This window comes from Aptenodytes patagonicus, chromosome 2 (assembly GCF_965638725.1).
Source record: "Aptenodytes patagonicus chromosome 2, bAptPat1.pri.cur, whole genome shotgun sequence".
Lineage (NCBI taxonomy): Eukaryota > Metazoa > Chordata > Aves > Sphenisciformes > Spheniscidae > Aptenodytes > Aptenodytes patagonicus.
Genome location: NC_134950.1, coordinates 112878673 through 112906096, shown reverse-complemented (window position 1 = coordinate 112906096; position 27424 = coordinate 112878673). Strand labels below are relative to the sequence as shown.

At 43.5% G+C, this 27424-nt stretch overlaps 1 protein-coding gene across 1 annotated transcript in view; it reads right to left on the bottom strand.

The window, feature by feature from the left end:
* The window catches only part of COA1 (cytochrome c oxidase assembly factor 1), a 53960-nt gene that overhangs the window by 22632 nt on the left and 3904 nt on the right, over positions 1–27424 (bottom strand). Inside the window, exon 2 of the mRNA XM_076330760.1 lies at positions 1767–1970. The gene's annotated coding sequence lies outside the window, so the exon portion shown is untranslated. The remainder of the gene's footprint in view (positions 1–1766; positions 1971–27424) is intronic.

Genomic DNA, 27424 nt, shown 5'->3' with positions numbered 1-27424 from the left:
CTGGCTTGGAAGTTCCTATAAGCATGGAATTTTCCCCTGGGGATGTTTTGTCTGGGCCGTTTTATGATGCAAAGGTCTTACTGGAAGAAAGAACTGGTCCTACAAGGTCTCGATGCCTTGCTGAGAGATGAATATTAGTTAGCATATATAATATCCAGTACTGGTGGGGAAAGTAAGAAGAAAGCAACGAATCATTTTTAACTTATGCAACAAGCTGCACTGCTCTGACTGCGTTTTTCCCCAAATCCGCTTGTTAACTATGATTCAGTATGTGCCATTTGTGCTTTATGGGACTAAGAGTCTAAGCCAGTTTACTGGTGAAAGTAACAACTTTCTCATTAAATGTTAATGGCAATGTTTTAATTAGTCCCAGGGTTCTGGTAGAAAGTTAAGTCCTTCCTCCAATAACCAGCAGTTACAGATGCAGTAAGTGTTAATAACCTAATAGGAAGCAAACTAGGCAGGCGTACATTCCATCACCCAGAAAATGGATTTCATGTAGCTTTTTGATGGACCGTTCACACTTTAAACCAAAAAAGTGGTTGATTTTTAATATGGAGAGTTGGGCTGTTTGCAGCACCTAAAGCTGCAGCCCCATCATGTTGTTTCCCATTTCTCTCAGACTTGATGTTTAACGTGCTCCCTGCTGTACAGTTTGAAGCTAAAAATGTCACACGGTTTAGGGGTGGGGAGGGGAAGAAATTCAAATGGGAGCAACAACAATTCTCAGACTTTTAGCAACTGTGCTCAGACACCAAAAGAAAAAACATAAGAAATCACGAGAGATTTAAATAGCTTTGTTTCTGATACGAGCTTTTCAAACCACAAATGGACTTTTATAAAGAAGCAAGAGTATGCATGGGGGTTATGCGGGAATGGGAAAGGGCTGCATATGTGAGTGTGACACCAGAAAGGATTTAGTGGGAATAGCAAAGGAACAAAGTTTTATCAAATGCTGGCCTAAAGGCCAACCAGCTGGTTTGCATCTCTATGCAAAAGGAGAGCAACCAGTTACACTGCCCTTCCTCCCCCACCTCTCTAGCCACCAAGGTTTTAGTTGGGGGAAACTTTCTCCTAAACAGAGCCCAGCAAATTGCAAGGAAAAGGCAAGATGAGCTTTTTGAAAGGCTGCTGTATCTTTAGGGATACAGTAACCTTAAGGGATACTTCAGGGATACTGTATCCTGCATAGAGGTTTTTGAAAGGTTACTGTCTCTTTAGTGATACAGTAACCTTTGGCATACTGTATCTTTAGGGATAGAGATTTGTCACTTTGATTGGTAACATCACTTTCTGATCCTTGTTTTTCTACCCTAGTAAAAAAAGTAGACTGCCACTTCATTCGCTTAAGTAACTGGCCAGCTTAGGAGATGTCTTCTGCACTTTCCAGTTTAGGAACTAAACTGAAGTTGCACAGAGAAATCTTGAGCTTTTGTCATGGCCAAGAAGCAAGACTGTTTTTGACAGTGGACAGGGCTTTTCCAGTGATCCACTGCAGTTTTCTGGCCTCAGCACTGCTGTAACTGAGGGAGTTCTTGAAATGCAACTCAACATCAACACAGTGCTAGGGTGTACTAACAAGACCCCATTTACTGTAGTTTTAGTACAAAGGGAGAGATCTGGCAATATAAGTGTCAGCTACACAGCATTGTGCTCTAGTGATTTTTCCCCTGGCTTGGTTTAAAACAGTTGTATGATAGGCTGGCAGCTATAATTATTTTAAACTCAATCGTGCAATGAATGCAGGCTTCTGAGGCCTGACTTACCGTATTCAGATAGAAGCTCAGTATCTATGGCTTGATTTTAGGCAGTTGAGGAAGCAGGGAGTGTTATTTGTCCTGTAAAACACTCGGCATAACAACAGGCTTTTTGGTGGCAGTCCTCTAAAATGGTGGTGGCAAGATCGCTATCACTTGGTAGCCTCAATCCAGCTAAAAAGCTCTCCTTGACAGCTCTTATCCAGGCTCCACCTAGAACAAAAGAGAAAATGCAAAGGAGTGGGTATGTAGCAGAGGGAGAGGAAGAATATTCAGACATTCCTAAGGATTCAACAGGGTCCCTTGACCTCCCACTCCAAGACAACATCTAGTACTGTCGGTCCTACTGCCTTTGTTTTCCTTATAACCAATTTACAGTAAAGCGAGAAGGTAGCACATGACATTTTGACATGACAGTAGTCCCATCAAAAACATTAGGGATCTCCTGCAGCTTTGTCTGGCCTTATTCACAAAAAACGTATGAAAATAACCACACATTCTTTTGCATGAAACCATGCCTGCTGGCTGTCTGAACAGTCCTAGTATTGTTTCTAAAAAGGAGGTAACGACCACGTATTTCAGTCCTACAACTAAATATAATTTTCATAATAGACATTCCTCCTGTACAGGTCTTCCTCTGTAGGTAATAATGAATAAATCCACAATAGTCCATGTGCTGGGACTTTTTGTTTACCAGTTTATCCAATTTTTATGAACTAGCCTACATATGAACCTGAAAACTGATACATTCATTCTTCTAATGGCACTTTGTGTTTACCAGTCTCTGCACATGCAGCATTTTGCTCTGCACATGTACCAGGAAGGACAAAGTAGAGGAGTTAGTGTTTTTAAAGATGAAACATTTCAGGCTGCAGCCAAGATCTTTAAACTAGTAAGCTCTGTGAGAAGTGGAATTAGAAAACCTGGGATCCTCCAGATTTGGGCCTCTTGGAGTCTCCAAGGCCGACTGAGAGCACAGTTCCCTGCAGCCTCTCCCCTGCAGAGAAGATCCAGACCCTCTTCAGTATCCAGCCACCTGCTTCCACAAAATTCCAGTATCTTCAATATCTCAAAGACCCTGTGCCTCTCTGTCAGGTCTGTTGTAACATGGAGGGAGGTTCCCAAACTGTATATACACGGATGCGGACACACGCACAACACGCATGCTGAGAACAGTCATTTTTGTAGGAAACCAGGCTGAATATGTGCAAGTCAGTCAATACAAAGCCAGGCAATTTTCAAGACAGCTGTTAAAAAGCTTGTTAAACATTTGCTAAACTCTAGGAATGGGACTGTGTGATTGTAACAGAACTGCATACCACGGCATCCCAACAGCAGCATCTTGAGTACTCCCAGCATGCAGGAGTTAATGTTACAGTATCACCATGAACAGCCCCAACAGAAATGAGACTTTCATCCATTGGTCGCTCAGACTTAATTAATAGGACACTTTTCAATTAAACTTCAATGACATCTTTAGAAAACAAGTTTTACACCTACTATATTTCTTTTGGACAAAACAGTCTGCTCAGCTGTATTCCCAGCTGTAGGTTTTGTTTCTCCCAGCCTGCTGGCAGCCACAGCTACTTAGAAAGAGAGTAAGTTATGTCAACCGCTAGGATTTTCTACAGTACATATTACATCACCTTTCCTGATAAACTTGTCTGAGCAGATCCCTTTTCTTGCTTTCTTCTTTCATAATGTCCTTCACATTCCTCTCTCAATATTTGTTGTTCTCTCTGTGGAAGCTCAGTTGCTGGCATTTTAAGGAAAGGTTACATAGCAAAAGGGTCACTAATGGAGCTTTTTTCTCCCTATCCCATGCTCCTAGAGAGAAAACTGTAGCTTGTGGCACCTTTAGAGAAAGGTTTTCCTTCAGAAAAACCTACAGCATTCATTGCTGGTTTCAGAACAAGAAAAGGAATTTGGAGCATAAATTACGATTTTAATTCTAATAGTGAAGAAGTAAGGAGGAGAAAGAGCAAAAGGCAAAACAAAACAAAGACAGCAAATTATGTTCTGGTGCAAGTAGAAAGCCAGATCCCTAAATTTTACCCTCATCCCTGACACTTGGCTGACTGTGCCCCTGATCAAATTGCTCTGTGCCTTGCTTCTTTACCAGTCCTGGTCCTTATGAAATGGCCTTTGAAGTCAAGATTCATACGTCTTTCAAAATGTCCTCTAGATAAAATGTCTGGTCCAGAGACAACTCAGGGTGCTGGGAGCCTGCCCAATTCGGGTCCGTAGACTTCAAAGTAGGCAATGTAAGAACAAAGTATGTTAAGTCTGGGGACAGGATTTGGAGTAAGCTGGGAATGGAGCCCAGGAAAAAAAAAGATAAACATTTCCAACCTTAGGTGTAGAAACTTGGATGGCTTAATATACATGCTCACCAGTGCGAACACATGCACACATGTGTGTGAGCTGGCACGTGAGATGGCTGCTTGCTGTTTGTTTATGCGGGCTCTTTTACAGTCCCTCATTGCAGCAAGGCAGTGTATGCAGTAGACTGGTACGGTCTGTTGTAGGGAATCAGCTCAAAAGCACGGTAAGGATGCTTATTTTGACTAAAGCTAAATGGCTGAACATGAAGTTGGGTGGTATCTTCTATTCAAATGCAGCTCCTTCTTCTAAACACGGTGGCTCCCACATGATCTTCTTGAGTAGTTTGAATCTTTCTCTACAAAAAATGGAGAAGGAAATCTAATTCCCAGTCTAGGAAAGGAAACACAGCTAAGTGAACGCTGTTAGCAAGGGCAAGCGTATTATCTCCGCCTGTTTGAGAGCCCACTGAGGTTGAACAAAATCTTCTCATTAGCTGTAGTAGAGTCTTTATTACACTGCATTTGAATGATCTGTTTAGGATTTAGCATTTCTTGAAAAACACACTGCTTTTACTCCCGAAGCATTTTCCATTCCATGGGACTTGGTAATGCTTCAATTTTGCAAAATGCTGAACGACCTGTGTCATGTTAACATGTAGTGTAACTGAAGCACCCTGTACCCTGCAGTAGTGCTCTCTGGACCTCCGTTTATTAAGGGATCTGTGAAAAATCAACAGAAAAAACGCAAGCAAGCTATTTTGAGCAGGCTTAAGTTTAGTACAAATAGGTCCTCATCTTTACTGGAAAACTTTTAAAGGAGCCAAAAAACCCCCCAAAAATAATTCAAACCCACTGTGCTTCAACAGCACAATAGTCTAAAAATTAGCTTAATCCTTTTAGGATCAGCAATCTGGGCAGATAACTAAAGCAATGGATAATAAAATAGCCACACACTGGGTACCCAGTTAATGTATCAGCAAGCTGTTGATGGTATATAAACAATGCTAAAAGGACAGGAAATTATTAAAGCAGAAGGCAATATTTCATTTACTATTCAGCTGGGATTACTGCTTAGGAAGTCACTAATACACATTCATAATGAATACTAGAAGTGAGCACAGGCAGAAACTTGCCTGTTACCCAAATGAGCATGACTAGTGCTGAATGTTTCTCTTACTAATCTTTCTTAGAGACTGAACTTCACTTCCAGAAAGGCAAGCTTATTTGGGAGGTTCCGTTTTCACACTTAATTGCAGAATCAGACACATGGAGCTCTCCCAGGAGCTCTTTGGGTTTTGGTTTCTTCTGAGCAGAAAGAACATCAAAGAGTAACAAAGCCCAAAGCACCTGCTCTGAACTTGGTTTGCCGACCTGCACAACAGTTGTGTGTGGATTGGGAATTTCCTTCTCTTTTCTGGAAGGTAGAAGAAGGGAACAAAAAAAAAAGGAAAACTAGCCCAAAGTAGTATTCTGTTCTTGCGCCAGTTGATCTGTTTAGGATTTTGTCACTGGCCTCTGCCAGACCAGGAAAGGCTTCAGTGTATGAGAAACAGCACTAAGAGATCAGATTGGAAGGGGACGTACCAAACTAGTGGATGCAGTATGGGGTCCCTGGCATGACCAGACCCCTCCCATGGTACAGTGTGACCCCCCTGCCACTTTTGACAGAAACCACTCACAAGACCACATGACGACTTCCCTACTTTTCCTGTCTTAGGAGTCTCAGGTGAAGAGGCAGCTGCCTCGTGCCAACTGATTGGGAAATGTTAGGCATGAGGTGTGTCTTCCAAAAGGTCTGAATCAGGATTGCAATGCCCAAGTCAGATGCCTAAAGTAAGGAGGCAGTCTCAATCCAGACTACCCTTTCCCCTTCCTGAAATGCCAAAGTTGCTGATTTTCCCACTTGCCTTTTCAGTAGCTATGGATTTCTGTTAGAAAGGGATGATACAGTAACTTAATTTCTGAAGCACCAAAAAATGCTGCAATGAGAGATTCAGATAACGCTACTGAGGAGCACTTGGTGTCTCATACAGAAGCCCTGTGCAGGATGGGCTGCTATCACAGGTAAAACCAACTGGGTTAGTAACAGACTGGAAGCTGTGGCTTCTACAGAGAAAAGGCAGACTCGGGACAAACGAAGGGACATGAAATAAGGAACTTCTGACCATACCTTGGCCCCCCATCTTCCATTTTTACCCCTTCCCCTCCTCCCGCTCCATCCCTTGTCCTCCTCCCCTTTTGCAAAAATCCAAAATGGCACTGGTCGTCTTACAACTACACATCACTTGTCAAAGATCTGTCTCCTCCCTCTCTGTATGAGCTAATCGTTCCCAGCAAGCTTTCCAGGGTGATGAGTCAGTGGCACAAAGAACTGACAGATTAGATGTGGTATTTATTTTCTTCTGCTTTTTTTAAGCATGGCAGTCTCCCCCATCCACAAGCATAGAGGAAGGGGTAATCGAACGTACTGCAGCTGGGAGCTCTAAGGATAATGTCCGCAAAACCTGCAGCTTCCAGTAAAAGCCTTGTAGTTTTTGTATTCTTTTTTGGTACCAGGCATTGCTGGATGTTTACTCAGCGACACACTGTGTTAGAAGTTGCAACATTCATCTTTAAACATTAATTATCAAGGCATGATTGCTTCAAAAATCCACTGCCTGAGGCCAGGGCCTAGGAAGTGGAAAATGTAATTTCAGAAAGAGATGAGAACAAATGCTGAGCCTTTTAATTGCAGGTTAGTACAAATGACTAACAGTAAAGCAAAAATCGTTTGGATTATTTGTTGTTATGAATGTCGAATTCAAATCTTAGCAGTGAGTTGCCTGGGGTTTGTTTTTTTTCCCCCACTCTTCTTTTTGTAAAAGTCAGAGAAGCTGGTGAATTTTAGAGAGGTGCAGGAAGTACATTTCTAAAAATTCAGTTAAAATCATTTACTAGATTGGAAGAAAGAAAGAAAGAAACGGCTAAATCACGCACGCAAAGTCAGACAATAGTTGCAATAGTTCTTGGACAGTTACTGTGCTTATTTGAAGTTTCATTTTGGGATGAAGGCTGCAGTGATTCTCGGCATCTATCTCCACCTCCCTCAGTTCTACTGAAATCTACCTGGAATTACCAACAGTGTAACAATGGATCGGGCCTGTTTCATCACATGTGGCAACACAAGATTAAATGCTCCTGTGACTCAACATTGCCGTATCGGGTGTCCCAGATTGAAGCCAACAGAACCATTGCAATAGCAATGGCATCTTCATCTCCGTCCTTCTGGCCTTGCTGCTGGCAGACTGGGGACAGCCCTGCGTGAGCACCTTTGCAGGGCATCAGAGGCACTTCCTTTCCCACAAGGGTAAAGAACTTGTTCATTCTAGCCCCCCATCACTCCTCAGTGTTGGCCATGTCTGGGAGCACGCAACTGATGGGGAGATGTAACTCATGGTCTAGTGGGCCTGAGGCCGGTTTCTCGTGTGACCACAGGAGAGACCGTAAGAGCAGAGTCTGTAATGGTCCTAAAGTTGCAGTTATGCACCAAAGCCCAGAGGCCAAAGAGACTCCGAATTGTGACACTCATCTTTTCTAATGCTGACGTTCACCAGGAACCTCCAGTTCTGCTTCTGGGTGTGCTCAGAAGCACTTCTGACCTCATAGCACTGAACAGCTTGGTGCCTGCCTCCCTAGGATTGAGAAATCGCATGCCACTTCACTACCAGAAGGGCCTGATCCACTAGGTGTATCAAAAACCTGCCTAACCCATCATGTCTCATCCAGAGGAGCAGAGAGAAGACAAGAAGATGGAGGTGATGATAGTGCTTGTGTCCCATCTCCTCTCCCCACTTGCTTCTATCTAACAGTTCTGTACTGAAAGCTTTTTCCCTGTAACCTGAGAGATCTGGTTTCAACACACTCCGAGTATGTTCTCATGCTGAGTCAGTCTGCACTCTTCTGCTAAATGGGGAATACAAGACCTTCTTTACCTCATGGCCATTCTCACCAGGCCTGTACTGCAGACCCTTGCCCACAGGCCAGTTTTTGCAGGACTCCTCATGACCATACTGTTAAGAGTTTGCTCCCTACTGAGTGGGCTGGCTGCAGCCACGCTGCATAGTGCTCGGCTCACGTCTCCTCTTGTGACCCTGTAGCTAACAGTTGTTATCTTCTGTGCATAGGCTTGGTGGTTTTTTTTTCAGTTCAAAGTATGGAGAATACTAACAGGTGCATGCTGCAGGCCAGCAGAGCAGTGCTGCATCAAAAACATTACAATGCCAGAAAAAATTGTTGGCGTGCCCTAGGAAAAGGATGGGTGAGGGCACAAATTATGCTATTGCCTAACCTGGAATAATGCTGAAGCACTGTCCTTGTTGAAGGAAATACATTTGGTGTCTTCCACATCTATCCTGTCTGTCTGGAGCAAACCCTGGAGTGAACTACATCGTTGACGACACTCACATTTCCCCTTGGGGATACCAACAGATTTGTTCCAGAAGAGAGCTCAGACACTGACGGGTGTCTGACATACTGACCACGGGTAGTATGAATGACCAGGAAAACCAACCCTGGAGCAAAACAGGAGTGCGCCAAGCTACTAGTACAGACACAGCATTTTTAAGCAATAGCTGTTCTACTTTGATGGGGCCCATGAAGTTCAGGAGAGGTATCTCTGCTGAGCTCACTCTACTCGGACAAAGCACCAAGCAGAACATCAAAACCAAGTGAAACACAGTGCTGTACAGCAGCCCTCAGTTGGTGTGGTCAAATAAGTAATAACGACATTCATTTTCTCACTATTCCTCCCTCTCACACTTTCAAATAACCCAAGTGTGTGCTGCTTTTGTAGGGTGATGTCTGAAAGTGTGCAGAAGAAGATTGGGGCTTGCACTGTTACCCATCCTCCCCTTCTTTGCCAGCGATCCAGTGACCAGTTTCAGTTCTGTTTTATCACAGGTATGACTGGGAGACTGAGAGGAGTCTCCTGTGCCTCTGCCCTCTTGAATGTCACTGCTGGTCTACGGAAACCCAGCTGCCACTATGTTTTCCTGACCGCCTCTAGGATGATTGTCAAGGACAGAAAATATTAATTAAATTTTAATTAATAAATTGAATACTGTGGGGTTAATTATAGCTATTTACAGGGAGTGTATGGGATTTGGAGGGCCTACCTTCTGGTGTTTTTGCACAAAGTGTTGCCTCTTCCTCTAAGCTCTAATTAGCTGGCTTTTTTTTTTTAATAGCCAGTCTCCAAATGATTGCTCAGTAGCTCTCATTTTGTTCCTCATCAGCAGTTCTCCAGCACAGCTGCTACAGAAGGGAAGCAGCCCTGCAGTTTGCCTTGCAGGGAGCAGGTGATAAAGAATCTATCAGAAGCGGTGTAAACCAGTAACATGAAAAAAACAAGAGGCCCAGCCCCTAACATTTTCTAGCAAGGGGACTATATAAGAAACAAAGGACGTGGGCAGAAATAAGAAGGAGCAGCAACATCTGAAGCTGCTGCAAGGTCAAAAATCTTCTGTCCATATGCAGCCCTCTTGTCCAGCTGCATGTTCTGCCTTCCTGGATGTGCATAACGCCAAGAGTCATCAACAGCAGACAAGCACTGGGGAAAAAGCAGGCTGTTCCAGCACAAAGTCAACTGCGCAACTCAGAATAATTTCTTCTCTACTCCTTATTTTCAACCTACACGTTTCCTCCTTAGTGGTAAAACTTTTTTAAAATTTAAATGGACTTAATTATCTGTATTTTAAAACCAGTTACTTTTAGCCAGTCAGTGTACAGCTATAAAGAGCAACGGTCCTTTCAGGACATTGTTAAACTAAAGGCACACAATAAACACACTGTGCCCAGATATCAGGAGTTTATTCCAGCCTGCTTTTCAATTTCATGCCACTAGATGCAAACTAATAGTGCCTAAGAACCAGCACAGAAGAGAGCTTTGGGAGTTTGGGGGTTATTTTGGATGTTGTTTTGTTGGAGTTTTTTTGCAAAAATTATCAACGTGATCAGCAGACAGCCCGCTGCTTTCCCTCAAGTATCTTGTCCTGCCTGCTAGTGTTCGCAACTGAATGGCTGCCACGGCAGCAGAGGGCACCGGCTGGAGGATGAGGACTGGCAGTGGTGCCGCAGCCGGCAGCTGGCCTGGTGCCTGCCTTCCCCTTTCCACTGCAGCAGCTGGCTCTGTGTGGCAGGCACAGGAGCCTGTCTTTGGCTCCTGCTGAGGTGAGATGGGATGAATAAAAGAGGGTAAAAAGATTTTTTTGTAACCAAGAGCAATAATGCTAGTAAAGAAAAATGGGGATAGACTGGCCAACATGGAGAGCAGGATATCCCCAAAACCCAGCATGGATCCCTGTGGTTTCTGAGGTTGGAAAACCATTGCCTAAATTAAGAAAGCTATCTTCCATCTCAAGAAAGGAAATGTAAAAGCCAGAATCACTCTTGCATAAAAGCCTAACTCATCTGGCTCCTCAAGCGTGCTTGAAAATTTTATCCACTCTCCTTTGCAGCGAAACGGTTTCACTGCCCAAGGGGCACTGAGCTGAGGGCTCTCCAGCACCAGGGTGTCTCCTCACGCCACACTTTGGCTGAAAGCCTCGGACTACAGTGCCAAAACCCTGCTCCAAGTCTACCTTTCACAGCCACAGAGATTCCCCCAAAACAGAGAAGATAAAGCACCGTCTCTTCTTTTAGTATTTAGAATTGTGTCACCTGAGAAACGCTTGCCAGCATGTGTGATAACTCAACTGCTCGCACCAATACACACACATCTACTAACAGAGCAGCAGTGCCCACACAGCACTAGCAGCTGCTGCAAGACATCCTTTAAAAAAAAAACAACTGAATGGTGTCTTCAGACAGGCTTTTCCCCACTTCAGCAGCAAAACTAATTTTGTAATGTGGGGGTAAAGATCCCACTGCTTAAAGCTTTTGCTCCTCCCGAGGCTCAGTTGCTTATTCAAGTCACAAGATCCCAGTCACACCTACAATTATTGATCATCCCCATGCCGGTCACCCGTGGGCTCAGAGGCCTGGAGCCAAGCAAGGAGAGCACAGGCTTGGTTGCAGGCTTAAAGGGCTGAGAGCCTTTAAGGAGGCTGAGACCCCGGGTTAGCGAGGCAGTTTCGAGCCGGAGTGGTGGTGCCCGCCTGGCTGGGGCCGGGCAGGAGCTGGGCAGGGAGAGCTGCCGGCAGGCTCGGGCTGCCGGTGCCACCTTCTGGACACATGTGCAAGCATTATTCACCTTCCCCTTGGGAAGGAAGCACACTAAGGAAAGTGTCTTCATTTCACTCCCCAGTCCTGCTTTTTTTGTTTCCCCTCTGCTTTTTAATCCATCCTCATGTAGCACGTAACTCAGGGGGGAGCAGCCCCAGCAGGGTGGCAGCAGCAGGCCCCAAGATGGATGCGCAGTGCATCCCGCCTTCTGTGGAAAAGTACGTACTGCAACCTCGGAAAAATGCTCCCTCCCTTTAGCATTTCCTCTTCTCCAAGCATCTCTGAGAAACAGCCAAGCATGGGAGAAGTAGAGACGAGACAGTGGCACTCGTCTTAAAAGACATCTGTGCATTTAGGCCAGGGAGGAAGAGCAGGGGCATGCAAAGGCACCCTGGTTAACACTAGTGGCACCATCTCAGGGGCTCAGAGTATTAATTTCAGCAAGGACTAGCCTGCGGAGAGGAGTCTGATTGGTCTTGCTGTCCGATTAGCTTTAATGGCCATGTGTGAATGCAGACATCATGAAGTCTTGCCGTTTATGTCAACGGCAGTCGTGTTGTCAAAGGGAATTGTCCTCTTTAACATCCAAACCACAAACTGTTGAGCGTGGTTACACCACAGACATTACTGAGAGCAAGGCTAAGGTTAGAGAGGCCACCTCATTCTGAAAGAATCCAAAATTGTATCATCTCCTGCGGACAGCAGCTGCAGTGCTACCTACTTCTTATAGCTGCAGAGTGGGACCCGACCACTGTCTTCCAAGTGGCAAACAGGATGCATACACCCAACACAGCCTCAAAACCGGCTCACAGAATAAGCTTGGGAACAACTTTTAGCGCAGAGAAGATGTCGCCAAGGAATGGAATCTTTAAAGAGCACAATTATGAGTGGCAGACCAGGAAATGCTGTGAGGTTGGAAAGAAATGTCTGAATTGGTAGAAAGCAAAAAGGAGCCAAAAGGAAGAGCTAAGGGGACGATGCAGAAGGCAGGCAGCAATGAAAAGTTGCAGGCTGCAGAGCGCAGCTCTGAAGGGCTCTTCACTGGAGACTTGCTCTTCTGCTCCAAACTAAGATGGAGCTGAAGAAATGTGGAGTTTGAAGCTGTCAAATGCTTGCAGCAGCTGCAAGCATGCAGCATCTAAAACAAAGGGCCTCAATTTAGTGGCAGCTTTTTTAGGGATTACCGTAACATGAGACAGTGGCAATAGAGGCAATGGGTCATATGAAGTGCACAGGTAATGAAATGTGGTCCATGATGGGAACTTAAATGATCTAAGTATATTATACGGATACTGCCGCGCTTCTATACTGCAAATGTACTTGTTTCCATTTCAGAGACCGGGGCTCAGCAGTGACGTGGAGTACATAAGGCAAATGTACAGCAATGGTAGGGCAATATATTTATTTCAGAAACATAAGGTACGTGAAATATTTTTTCATTACATTTATTTTAAATCTGCCAAGCCTTCCTTTAATACACACACAGCTTAATGATAAATACCAACCGTGTGGGGATTAAAGCTGCACCGCAGCTTTGATATTGCCATGTTGCTATTATGCAACCCAGTTTCAGATGCTGACCCAGCTAGGTTGTCAGTTTTTACAGTTGGACTCCACTTGAGTTTAGTTGCTGCATAGCTCGCCCAAATATATGTAGTTACTGCTTGTTTGTGCAATGGCTTCACTGGATTTCTTTTAATGTAGATTTATTAAAAATAGCAATAGGCTATCTTCCACAATGGTGTAATCAGGGTAACTGATGATAATGGCAGTTTACTCACGTCAAAGCATCTAATTCCTACTGCTGTTGAGTCTCAGTTCCCATAGCTCTCCAAGAAGGACACGGACAACAACTGTCTGAAGTAAGTTTCAGCAGGATGTGGGATTCTGAGCCCTGCAGAAAGGGAGTCATAGATGCGCTTCTCTCTAGCACTGGTACTTGACAGTGTTGTATGCTTTATAACAAAGGGGGTCAGTGAAGTACTTTTACTCTCTTTGGCTACTACACTGAGGAAATAGCAAGATGTCTATTTATAAATTTTATAATTTCCGGTCTGTATTGATTTTTAAAAGCATCTTTAGCATGCAAGCAGCTGTTTAATGCATTTTGACCCAAAAGCAGGGCATTTGCATTAGTATTCCCACTAGAACATTTGTCCTTTCGTGTCCATGCATTAAGGCCCTGTTTAAAATCTGTCCATGTCCCTAATCTCTCTGGGGAGCTTTCCCTGAATATTCAATGCTAGTCCACAGTCTGTAACAAAAGAGAGAGGGAAAAAAACAAGAGACAGAGAACAGTGTTTATGCATAAAGTTCAACAGCCTTTTCATGTAAAAAACATATGCACACACAAAAGCACCTCAACTACAGAGCCTGGCATTTCCACAGCAAAGATCTGACAGTGTGTGCAGTTTTTCAAGTTAACTAATTTACAATAAGGGCATAAGGCATCTGAGCTCCAGATGCACTCATTCAGGCAGCCAGGGCCATAAATAAAATAGAAAAGAATGCTCTGACTCTAACACGGGTTTTACAGAGATGTGTTGAAGGTCTAGCAGATGGGTTTTGCTGTCTCAGCTTTTACCTGTGTAACAAAGTAAATGCATAAAGCTGCTTACTGGCTCCTTCAATTCAAAACCTTTGCATTCGCTTCCATATGCTCCCGTGAAGATACAGCTAACAAACAATGAGCAAAATCCTAACCCCCAGGGAAGCTGATGGCAAAACTCCCACTGGCTCCAGCAGGCTCTGAGTGTTGCTCAACATAAATGCAATTGGCTGAACTTGACTAACAGCATAACCAATATTGTAATCAAATTTGTATTCTTTCATCTATAAATTTGCCACCCTAACGCTGCCCCTGGTGCTGCTGTCGCCCCGTGGTTCTCGCGGAAGAGCAAAACCAGTGACAGAGCTGCTGCCACCGAAACTGGGCTCACTGCAGCCTCAGCCCATGCTGACAAGCAGCTCTCTCCCATGGAAGGGTGAGAAATCCTCTCTTGAATTAGGACAACATATCAAAACATTTTGTCATACCATTAACTTCGTTTTGCTCAATCTACGTGCTGTTCTAACGCTGTTCTTACAAAGCAGAAAACTGGAATCCTGCACTTGAAAGACAGCATATCAGATAGCAGAAATTTCTGATTTTCAAAAAAGTTTGCCAGTTGAGAAATGAGTTTTTTCCCTCACGCAGAGACTTCATCATCATCGTCATCATTCAGTCTAGCTTTCAGAAACATCTGAGTATTCTTTTTGAAGCCAGTCTGCTGTTTGGGCAGATGGCACGGAAATTTTACAGTCCATTTCATCCCTGATGCCTACAGTTAATGCTAACTGTTAATAATGGGATACACACACATGGATACATATACAAACACACATGCATATACAGACATGCTGAGAGAAGAAAACATTTCTGATGTGTTCTGATAAGGGAATTAAATTGGCAAAGGAAAATTCCTGAGCTCAACACATACTAGAAGTACATCTCCAAAACTGTGTATTTGGCTGGCTTTAGGAAAAATCATGCACTGTGAACAACTAAGCAACGCTTCCTAGTTCAGTATTTCTGGAAAATCAATTCCTCTGTTTCTCTCTTAAGCCTTACCAAAATACATCTGCTCACCTGTAGTTTTAAAATATAACCATTTGGGTGGCCAAATTCAGTTTGGTTTCTGTGGATGGTCACTATTCGCCGCACTTGGCTCTGATCTGCAGGTCTCAGATCCTCTTGCCAGAAATACACGTGGCAATTTAAAGGTATGTTTGACTCATTCCATTTCATAACCGGGGAATACTTTTTTCCTCTCAAGATTCTGGATTTAAAACTGAAATTCCCAGCATTCAGGATGGGGAGATGACAGGGAGAGGAACACCCAGCCTGGGATTCCCTAAGACCAAAGCCTACATCAGGAGGAAGCAACAGGGGCAACCCCAGGGATGGGAGGTAGAACAGGCAGTACAGGGAACAGGCACCAAGGGAGTTGCCAAACTAATGCAAGGCTTACCCATGGTTGGGTATGTTCTTCCAGAGCCCGCCTTAAGAAGCAACACTTGACTCAAGCAGCTCTTGTAACCTGGGCTCCGGTCATCCTTCTCAGTACCTTGGCTCAGTCCCTCCCCACAGTCTCCATCCCTGCCTGCTTTCTGGAGCACCCCTGTAATGCACCCCAGCTTCCAGTCAAAGCACTGCTTTGTAATACAGCTTAGGGAAAGACGGAGGAGGAAGAAGAGAATAAACAGATTTGAGGACGGATGACTCAGACTAACTAGAAAATGTGCTTAAAGCAAGTTTGTTTCGTCAATGGCAGTGCTCTGCTGTTTGCTTTACCCCTTTTAGACTGGGTCATCCCAATTCTTCTCCATTTAATGGTGACATAACTAAGTGGCCAGGAGGAAGCTGTCTCACCTGTCATAAAAGCACAGTATGCAGTAATCATAGGAGGCTACTGTTCAAGACAAAGCCATGAACTCCACTTTTAAGAATGTGCTGGGCTGTAATTCTGAAGAATACATTTATTACCAAACTCTTGTTTTTATAAGTCGCAAATCAAGACAGAGCTCCCTTCAGCACTCAACTGGCTTTATGAGTCATGAGCCCTGCAGTGCATTGCCATGAGACTTTGCTTTAGAAATAAAATTGTTTGTTCAACAGCAGAACACCCCAGTTCAGCCTTCTCTTTCCACAACTGCTGTTTGGTCTCAAACCAGAATGAAAGAGCTCTGGAATTACACATGCACTTAATGTCCTTCTTAGTATCTACCAAATTCAGTATAAAAGCATCATGGTGAGTTTCTAAGTCTGACATCTGCTTAATTAAGCAACATTTTCAATATCTGGCTACTTTGCAAAACCAGGAAGCTAAGTAAAACAGGTCTAGTGCAGAGTCAGTCATGTGATTTTGGGGGGAGGGGCGGGGGGCGGTGCTAGAGGTTTCCCAGATATCCCTTATTTCAAAGCAGGAAAAAAAACAATGGCCAGCTCTGTACCAAACCACAGGTCAATAGATTTCAATGGTCCAAGGTTAAAATTGGCCTCCAGCTAGCTGCACAGACTTATCCCACAGGTATTAAACAGGAAACTTTTAAGACTTAAAAATAGTTACAGTTATGCGACTTACTCTTGTAAAAGGATTTTTATCATGTACATGAAGACTAGAAGCTTTTCTCCTTTGAAATGTTTGTGTTTGACACTTCCTCTGTAGCACTGCAAGTCTGTGTTTTTCTCTCTTGCATAGGCTGTGGGTTGAGTTTTGTTTTGCTATTTTGTCCTTTTTTCTTTCACAAATCGAGCTGTCAGCAGCATGGGAAGTAAATCTGTAACTGGGACACTTAAGAACTCTGTTCTGAGACTGTATCGCTACCTCCAGTAAAGTCACCCTTGGAAACAAGAGCACTTGAGAATATCTTAGCACACAATGAAAGACTTTTCTCTATGGTTTATTTAGCTGAAAAGGAAAAACACAATTCAAGTAAAAAAACCCAGAGATTAGAGATGCTAAAAGTATGTGATCTCTGCTGAGCTTCCTGCTACTGCAGGCCACAAGCTCTAAAAAGCACTGTGTTTGAATATCCGCTTTGGTGGGGACAACACTTTTGGGCTGGGAGATAAACCTAGTTTCTTGGACTGATATGAAAGCTAAACAATAATATATGCTCCTCTCCTACTACCAAAACCACTCCCAAAGCTAAGGGAGTCCAGCCCAATACCAAAGGGCCATGCTGAGCACAGCTGGTTGCTACACGAATTGCTTTAGCCTGCTATTAACTTCTTCCTCTGCTCCTTACTCACTGCCCTGTATCACAGCTAGTAGCTGTGCTCTCCACATGTCCAGCCTCCACCCCCAGCAGATCCATCCCATCTGTCCCCAGATGCCACGTCTAGCCACCACTTCCCAGGTGGCCCAGCTTACCTAACCTCGATCTCCTGCTGGGCCCCGGAGCCTATCTCCACTGTCAGATGCGCCACGCTCAGCCAGCCCAGCTATGTAATTAGCAGTGCAGCTGCACAGCTACCAACCTGCCAGTACGCATGTGGCAGACCACTTCTTGGCAACTATTAGTCATATATTGCATAAGAAACAGTCCCTTAACACAGGCTAGTTTTTCCACTCCCGAACCATGTAAAGGACATAAAAGCTTTTGGCCATGCAGAAAAGTGAACAAAATGAGTGGTAATTAACTCTCATGACTACAAAGGCTACCAACTTCGGCACTTGCAAAGGGGATCAGAGGCAGCTGAGCTGAGAAAGAACTGTAGCAGAACAAGTATTTGCCTGGGAGCAAACACTGCCAGAGTGCTTATTTTAGAATGAATAGTCATGTTAGTTAACTAGAGCTAACTACTGAACAAATAGCTCACGTTACAGCATACCGAGGTACACTAGATGCATCCTTTGATCTACTGACTGACAGACCTACTGGAGTGTTCTTTTATTCAGAAATTGAAAAAACTCCAATTTATCCTTCATAGCTGGTTCTGGTTTTTGGTACAGTCTTTTCACAGATTAATAGGAACGAAACTTGTATGAAAAAGGAACCTAAAATGGACTCATTGCAGTATGTATGTAAATGATATTTACATTCAGCGTGAGCATGCGGTTTGCAAAGAAAAAAAGAGCAACCAAATTAAAAGTTTTTCTGTAAATCGACACATGTGACTGTTAACCCCTTACTCGTATCTCTGTCAGGACAGGCAAGCTTTGGTGCACTACATGCCCTTGTCGTTTCTGACCTTTTAACACAACTGCAGCCTCTCAGCATCAGGATTTGGCCTGCTGTTCAGTAGCATACTATGTAGCCCACCACGTCCTACGTGCCACTTACTTAAAATACCAGTGTGGACAATGAATATGGCTCCCATGGTTTTCAAGAAGTAGGGGAAGAGAGCTGTTTTTTTGGGAGTGTTTTCTAAGGCAACCAAAATTCATCCTAAAAATTACAAGTAAAATGTGTTCTGATTATCATCATGCAAATAAACACATCTCATCTGGAAACACGTGAATTGATGAGTAAAAGTTTCTTTTTTACATGAACTGCTTTACACTGATCATAAACTTAAGGGATTTGACAGGGATTAAAGATTCACTTGTCAGCTGCTATGTCCTTTAATAAGCTTCTTAACATCTATACTGACAGAAGCAGCATGTCCCCAATTTAGCAAACCAGGCTATCTCTGTCCAGGTTTCACTGCAGCTCTGGAGGCCTGGAAAGAGTATTAAATGCAGTGAGTCTTCTGCCCCCTTTAGGGAAATAATCTACTAAATAGATTTTCTTCAGACCCAGCTTTTGTGAAACGGACAATAAAAGTATTAACTTAATTTCCAGGAGCCACACAAAGTGTGTGTGGCTCTTCACGCTCTATTGAGGAGAAATTAATGCACCAAAAACCCGTGTTGTGCTCTGCTATGTCCTGTTCTCATACCTCCTACTTTAGTTCAGGTCCACAGCAAGCTTCTTCCTCAAGGCTTATTCAGCTCGGTAAGGATGGCTTGCTTGACAGCAGCTAGGGGTTCTCTGCCACAGGCAACGCAGCTGCTGACCGTCTAACCCAGCCAAGCCATCTTAATCCCTGTTTTGCACTCTCACCTGTAACATGGAGATGAAATAATTCTTTCACCTTTCCAGCTAAATATTTTTCTACTTTTTAAATGGTACGCTCCTTAGAACAGAGGATTGACCACATACTTATCCAGAACCAAGCACAAATCACCCTTTGCTTTAGTTCTTTGGGATCTCTGGATAAGAATCATAGAATAGTTTGGGTTGGAAGGGACCTCTAAAGGTCATCTAGTCCAACCCCCCTGCCATGGGCAGGGACATCTTCAACTAGATCAGATTGCTCAGAGCCCCGACCAACCTGACCTTGAAGGTTTCCAGGGATGGGGCATCCACCACCTCCCTGGGCAACCTGTTCCAGTGCTTCACCACCCTCAGTGTGAAAAATTTCTTTCTTATATCTAGTCTAAATCTACCCTCTTTTAGCTTAAAACCATTACCCCTTGTCCTGTTGCAACAGGCCCTGCTAAAAAGTTGTCCCCATCTTTCTTATAAGCCCCTTTTAAGTATTGAAAGGCTGCAATGAGGTCTCCCCAAAGCCTTCTCTTCTCTAGGCTGAACAATCCCAACTCTCTCAGCCTTTCTTCATAGGAGAGGTGTTCCAGCCCCCTGATCATTTTCGTGGCCCTCTTCTGGACCCATTCCAGCAGGTCCATGTCCTTCTTATGCTGAGGGCTCCAGAGCTGGACGCAGTACTCCAGGTGGGGTCTCCTCAGAGCAGAGTAGAGGGGCAGAACCACCTCCCTCGTCCTGCTGGCCACGCTTCTTTTGATGCAGCCCAGGATACGATTGGCCTTCTGGGCTGCGAGCACACATTGCTGGCTCATGTCCAGCTTTTCATCCACCAGTACCCCCAAGTCCTTCTTGGCAGGGCTGCTCTCAATCCCTTCATCCCCCAGCCTGTATTGATACCAGGGGTTGCCCCGACCCAGGTGCAGGACCTTGCACTTGGCCTCGTTAAACCTCATGAGGTTCACACAGGCCCACTTCTCAAGCTTGTCCAGGTCCCTCTGGATGGCATCCCATCCCTCTGGCCTGTCAACCGCACCACTCAGCTTGGTGTCATCTGCAAACCTGCTGAGGGTGCACTCGATCCCACTGTCTATGTCATTGATGAAGATATTAAACAGTAGTGGTCCCAGTACGGATCCCTGCAGGACGGCACTCATCATCAATCTCCATCTGGACATTGAGCCGTTGACCACTACCTTCTGGATGCGACCATCCAACCAATTCCTCACCCACCAGACAGTGCACCCATCAAATCCATACCTCTCCAATTTAGAGAGAAGGATGTCGTGGGGGACCGTGTCAAAGGCCTTACAGAAGTCACCCCCTAAGATGTTAAACAGCTTTTGTTTAACAGCATTTTTAAAGTTCAAACCAACCGTAAAGCAAACCAGGCAGATTCTCACTTTGGGCCCTTAGGTTTATCTGGTTTCCATCCTCCTGTCTTTCTATGCTCTGGGCGATTCCAGGCAAGTTTCTTGCTGGTCTCTTACACTTGTTTTGTGCCATCTTACACTGCTGGAGCCATGCAAGTAAGGAACTGCAATAACAATACTAACTGCTCAGCTTTGACAGGACATAGCTATTTTTACTGGATTACTTTTCTGGCACAGCACTTAAAGCACCAAATGATTTGACACCTGTAATTTTATACTTGGAATAACACAAGGTATTCATACTTATTTTGTAATGTAAGATAAAAGCAAACACTATGTATGTTCTCATTCCAGTGCTGCTGTCTGGCAGCTATTTGCCTAAGGAAAAAAAAAGTACTGTTACATTACAGAATATGTGGAAAAGTAAAAGCTATGGAAAAGAAATCATTAAATAGCTAACTTATTCCCCTGCTAGTACTAGACTGCTCCCTGCAGCATGTTTCAGAGTGTTTTGTCCAGTCTGGTTTTACAAGTTTCACATTACTTTCATTTATATCTTTAATACAGCGCTGAGTCCAATGCGGTTTGGTGCTGCTTATTTTCCTTGTCTTTCAACTAGAAGACTCAGTGCTAGACCAGCTGTTCATATAGAGTTGGCTCCAAAACTACTGAAAAAAATCTGGAATCTTTCCACTGACTTCAACAGGCTTTGGATCAGGCTCACGAAAAGACGGCGAATACATTTCATGTAAGACTAAGCAGGTTACAGTCAGCAAAGTATAAAGAGGATTAGCTGTGTACAATCCAAAGGCATATTACTCTGCATGCTTCTGAAACAACTGGCTAACACACTTTCGCTTTCACAGAGAGAAAGGGCCAGATTCGTTTCTGGTGTGCTGCCACTAAGTCAACGCCACCATGCCAGGAACAAATTTGATCTGGAATCTGCCCAGTTAGCCTCATTACAACTGGGATTTTCCTAAACTGGAAGTGAGGAAATTTATTTTCTAAAAATGCAAAAACAATAAGCAAATGCCTTCTGCTTTCCATTTGAAGTTTAGGTCTTTAGAGAGACCCCTATGAAATGAATATCAGGACAAACACAATGGGTTTTGTCTCTTTCCTCTGTCAGGAAAGGATGGACCCTCTTTCTTCTTCAGAACCTGAAATGGGTCATATTTGGTTTAAAATACATATACTTAGATCTTCACTTGCTGTCACCGAAACAGACGGGCAGCCCCAAACCGCTAATTTGCGCATATTTTACAGAGCACTGATACTTCAACACACACTGTGTATCCTTTGAGTGCACGACTTCTGAAAGCTAGAACGCCTTTTATCAGGAATTATTTTATCAGTGGGGGATTGATTCTGAACAATACAATCAAACAAAGATGGTGGTGCGCAGTTATTCTTCCCACCCTTTCAAAGTTCACAGCAAACCGTGTCAGAGTTAGTGATGTTCTCAGCCACTGAGAATGCTTTAATCAACCAGGCTTTTTTTCCTGCTCCTTCTGTTCCCTACGGACAGGGGACTTCATGGCACTGCTTTGTTGTACGATGTGTACAGTTATAACCTACGCTAAAAGTATGCCATTAATGAACGAACACTGGGTGTGTGTGTGTCAAGCAGATGAGAATGTTCTTTTGATCTTCTGCACTCCACCACTATGGCAGACGGATGTCTAAATTGCTTTATTAATGCACTGAAGTCTTCCATCATTTCTCAAACAATACTGAAGGAATAATCAGAACTTCATCGCCTTTTGATTTTCTGCTCTTCCAGCTCAAATCTAGCTGGATGTTATGCAGTAGGGAAAAAAAATGATTATTTTTTTTCATTTATTAATTTTCCAGGGTGTTGGGAGGAATTTATCATGTGCTTGATGCTCTCTGAGGCAGCCAACAGAAGCTTCTCAAATTTCTGTTTAATTTCAAAGCAGTTTCCACACAATATGGGAGCTTTAGGTACAATTTCGAAACTAGTTCAAGGGAGCAAGACAAGGGATTCAAAGCTTTTTTTGAGGATACCTTAGAATCAGAATAAGCATGTTTAAAAAGCATAGAGGTTTCTGAACATGACGATAGCAATGCTTTCAGCCTCCAACATATGAATAGCTGGGGAAAAACAAATAACCCAAATGGTTTGAGGCCACAGAAGCATATTAAAGAAAGTTTATATGCGATTGCACGTAAGACCATGACGTAGAACATCCTTGATAATCCTTCCAAAAATATGATTCTTACGTGGTGGTGTGACAAAAACTGTGAATCCACCCAAATTTCCTCAGATTGAATGACATAGCTATAAATGACAAGGGGGAGAGAAAAAGAGGCAAACTAGGGCCTCTGCTCTGTAAAAGAAAGAAATCAAACTACCACTTCACAGGCAGCTAAGCTGATCTAACAAGTCACTGTTGCAAAAGTGCGAGGTCAAGTCTCTCAATCTCCCAGCCTCCCAGCTGCACTTGCAGCAGCGCAGGTACTCCTCTGATCCTTTACCTTATATCTGTCATTTAGTCAGCTGATTTACCTCGCTATCCCAGAGAAAGCTACCCACCTTTCTGCTATTTTTCTTCCAGGCTAATAGGTCAAAGTGGCTAATGGAGGGATCCAACGCATGCCAGAACCAGCGCAAGGTAAGCAGCAGGATGACCAAGAGCAAGGACTTCTGGGAGGGCAAAGGACTGGGGACTGCCACCTCTCTTCTGGCAGCAGCAAACTGTGAAATTGTCTCAGGGTGTCTCATGGAAGCACTGTCTTAGTGCAAGGACTTGTCATGAGAAGGGAAGGGGGAATCGAAGGGAGAAGTGGAACAAGTATGGGTCCTGATCATTGTTGCTTTGAAGGAATGTGGATATAAGGATGCAAACAAGAGGGGTAGGAATCCCGTATGTCTGCAGAGGATTTCATGGGTAGAAAAAAGTATGTGCATATGCAGCAGCTGCAGCACACCCAGGAGCCAGGGGATGTATAATCTATATGCAAATAACTGCATAGTTTCCCCAGGAAACTGCACAGAGTATTAGTAGCTGCACAATATGTCTACATCAAGTCTGCTGTTTCTGAAGAGTTTTGCACTTACTATGCATGGCTGGACAGCACAGCACATGCACAGAGCTGCTCCTGCTAGGCTGCTTCATGTTCTGTAACTGCAGTGCATGCTCACAGTGCTAATGTCCAGAGTTTCCAGACGTGCAGCAACTAGTTCAGAAGTGTCTGCTCCCTACAGCTACCAGACATCCGGAAAGCCCAGACAAATTTATGAAGTCCTCAAAATCTGCCTAAATGTGATTTCCAGGCGGAAATAGTAAATGTGTCTGGGAGAAAGAAGCCTGCAACATCCAGAAAGTCCTTCGCTACCTGTAGAAAAGCAAACATAGGACAAGAGAAGTTTAGGAACGCCTGTTCTGATAAATTGAAGGCAGGGCTGGAGCTCAAGTCTCAACTTCTTCACCTGTCTTCACTACTGACTTGATTTACCGTAACTCCATTTTACAACGAATTTGAGAAGACATGCTTTCACATAATGGAAATATGAGAGGTGTCTTGCAGTTCAGCTTCACAAATGTTCCTGTTGCTGTGGCCATTACAAAAGCTGCATAAGGAACTTACTTCGGGTCTAGACACCCGTGAAGAAAATAACTGTAAACAAGTAAGAGGCTATGCACTAATGTGAGAATCCACCCTTCTCTCTCCTTTATATGGTGTTGGCTTATAAAATTTAATTGCTTACATACCTCACAGAGATGCAATACTTAATTAATATTTGTTAAGTGCTTTGAAATTCTGAAGGAAGACATCATACTAGTGTGTATTATGACTAATACAGTATAAAAGTGATGCCAACGGTGTTGCTCAAGCAGAATGCTGGAAGGATATCTATTCAGTTTCTCATTTAAAAAGGGGAATGGAGATGAAGAAGGTTTAGGAAAGCATTTTAAAACTCAGTTATTCTAAAGGAAATAGGAGAACTGGGAGGAGAAGAACTAAAACAGTTTTCAGAGGAATTTACTGTGCAGTGTGCATTAACTCCCGCAAAGTCAGAGAGTAAGCACCTACAGCAAAATCCTGGCTCCAGTCAAGTATATGGAAATATTTCACCAACTTCAGGGAGGTAAAGATTGTTAGCTTTTGTCATAATTTCCAAGAGATGCATCCAGCATCCCATACGCAGGTTTGTGGCTTTGCATGGTTGCTTGTTTACAGTTTAGGTTCAGGAAATAACCTCATCAAGCTGGAGCATGCTCACCATGTAAAAGCAACAGCTCAGCTTCTAATCATCCTTCTACTACATCCCACATTTGGAGTAAATCTTTCCATTCTGTTAATGAATTTGGACCTGAGCTACCTATTTAAGTTGGTGGCAAAACTCCAATTAAATGGAAGCAGTGTGGAGATCACTGTAGATTTTGTAATAAAGATGGGAAGAAAACACCCTGTGTTTAACAGTGGCTGTAACTCATATACGCCCCTGGAGTTCAATTCATTTACTCAGAAGCCTGTAGAATTTGTAATTAATTCCTGGCTGGAAAAAAAAGGAAGTAACAGAAATTCAGACAACTTATTTTTTCAGAATTAGTCCTCCATACCCAGCAGGATAAAGATTGGGAGAAACATGCTCCTCACCACTTCTGGGTAAGGGCAGAGTTAAAGAGCACATTTTTCAACTGGAAGCTTTGCACCTGGGAGGCTCGAAGGAGAAAGTATATAAAGAGTAGCAGGTGATAGGCATCAAAATTTGAGAGAAGGTACCTGGGAGCTTCTGGTATTAAGAGGAGTCATTTTACAGCAGGAGTCTACAGTTATTTTAGGTAGGAAACTAAGTGAAAATGTGCTAAGATACAAGTTTTGATTTATTTTTATTTTTTTAAAAGGATTGAAGCCTGTTATTTGGTGTATATGGGGCTCTTCGTAAACTATTAGTTGCCTTTTTCCAAGTGGTGTGTGATGGCTTCCACTGAGTATCTCTTAATGTACTCCTATACAGCACAGAGAATCTTAGAGGTTACTATTTATTGTAAACCATCTCTGAAAAGTAGGCTTTCCAACTATGCTACATGTAGAAATGTTGTACTACCGCAAACCAGCACTTCTAAAGCAGCTTTGTGTCTATGCTATTGCCTAGACCAAATGTAGTGATAAAGTTACACATAGCAACATTGCCTCTTCACTTGTGCTAGTATGCTGTATCTTTCCAACTGTACTGCAGGCTCTGAAGCATGTAGGCTTTTAGTTTTCTCTCTCGGTGCTTGTACAGCTGTGTCCACAAATGTACATAACCAGTAAAACCCAAGGAAATGTTCCTGGATGCCAGGATTAAGCTTAGATAGCTGCAGCTCTAATAACTCACGTGCAGTTCTCTGCTTTCTATTTAACAGAGGATTTTCATAAACTTCTTGCAGCAGCTCATGCTGCAGCTCTAAGTGCTGACAGTTGCTTTCCAGTCCTAGTGGAATAAGCAATATCGTTCTTCCATCTAAACTCAGTAGTCAAAATGGGTTGGTGTATGACCTACATCACGTTGCAGCTCTCTGGATCCCAAGGCAAGATGATGCTAATGGGCCAAGGCAAAAATTCAAGCCTAAAACTTTTATTGACTAAAAGTTAAATGCCTCATACTTGAAGTCGTGTGAAAACAGTGCTGTGTCACTTGTTTAGACAGATAGGCTGTGTCTCCTTCCTCTGAATACTCATTAATAACATACTGGACAACCAGTCCCATCAAACATGGCAAATGTTTCTTTAGAGTCTGCCTTTATTATGGCTGGAGATAATGATGGGCAGGCAGCACAGAGGAAAAATGATTCTGTCTACTGTTTGGCAAGGCTGCTTTCAGGGAAGGCCACTGAAAAGATGCTTACTGTGTGTTTTGGAGAGGTCTAATTTTGTGGAGGGGCCAGAAGAAAATGATACAGGAGATCAGAGTATGCAAGGCTGTATGTAAGTCAAAGATATTTACTTAGTGATGTCTGCATTGAGCTGACAAGACCTGAAGGACTTTTTAAGACAATACTGTTCCTCATTTTAAGACTTCAGAAAAAACACAGTGCTGCTAAGTAAGGTATTTCATGGCTTGTTCTCCTCACTGTGTCCATCTACATCATCCTTGACTTTTTACCTGGCTAGGTCTGGCTTTCTCCTACTGGCTTATACTTTTTTCCCCAGCAGGCTGAAAAGCAACCCAGCAGCAATCATATGGAAAGCATCTGAATTGCCTCTAAGCGCATCTAATCAAGCCAATCACTCTTACCTAGCATGCTTTCCAAAGTAGGTTCTTGCACTTCTCTAATCTTCTAACTTACGTTTCTGTGCCTGGTTTTAATGTTAACACTACTTTCATGGTTCTCTTATGCCATGAACAGGAACACAAATCCCTGCTTTACTGTTTATCTGTGTCTCCGGCAAGACTTGCATTCCTTCTGCCTACAACCTGCCAAAGTCGGCTCTTGTTAGGCAGTCTAGTCACCCTGTTCTACAAATGTCTCTGCATTCTGAGTATCTTATTTTCTCCTACCTCCTAAGTACCCTACGGACATTTCCCAGCCTCAGGTGAATGATTTTTCATGTTACATTAAAATGAATGTTGTTCAGATGAGCATGTCTTTTCAAGCAGTCCAGATCTCTGTGTACCACCCCATGTTTACATCTTCAGTTTGTGGTGTTCATCAACACCGTACAACCAGTTGTAGAGACTCCTGTAGAGTGCTAAAAGACTGGAAAGCACCAGTCTTTGGGACTGCGTTAGACTTCTGTTGGATCAAACTTCCGTACGAATATTCCCACTTTTTATGGGTCGCCTTTCTGGGGGAGTTCAATACATCAATTTCTAATTATTTTAATGCTAGACTGATCTCTCTTATAATTACTGCTGGCTACATCTACATCAGGAATAAGTACAGGTCTGTAAATCAAAATACCTGATGCTGAGGGCTGTGCTCCCACTATGTGGGTTTTGTGTGTGTGGTTTGTTTAGACTCGCTCTTGCCTGCTCTCATGGACTTTCCCACCTATGAGTTGTGGAGGGTGTTGGGCATTCTCCCAGTGCAGGGCAGCCTCTGGCGGTCTATCTGAAAATGTCAAGTTCAAGTCAAAGTGCAGTATGTGGAGATAATCTGCTTCAGAAGCACACTCTTGGCTGTAACTCATTTAACATCATCAAAGTGAGAATCTACACTAGTGCTGGAGCATAGATCAA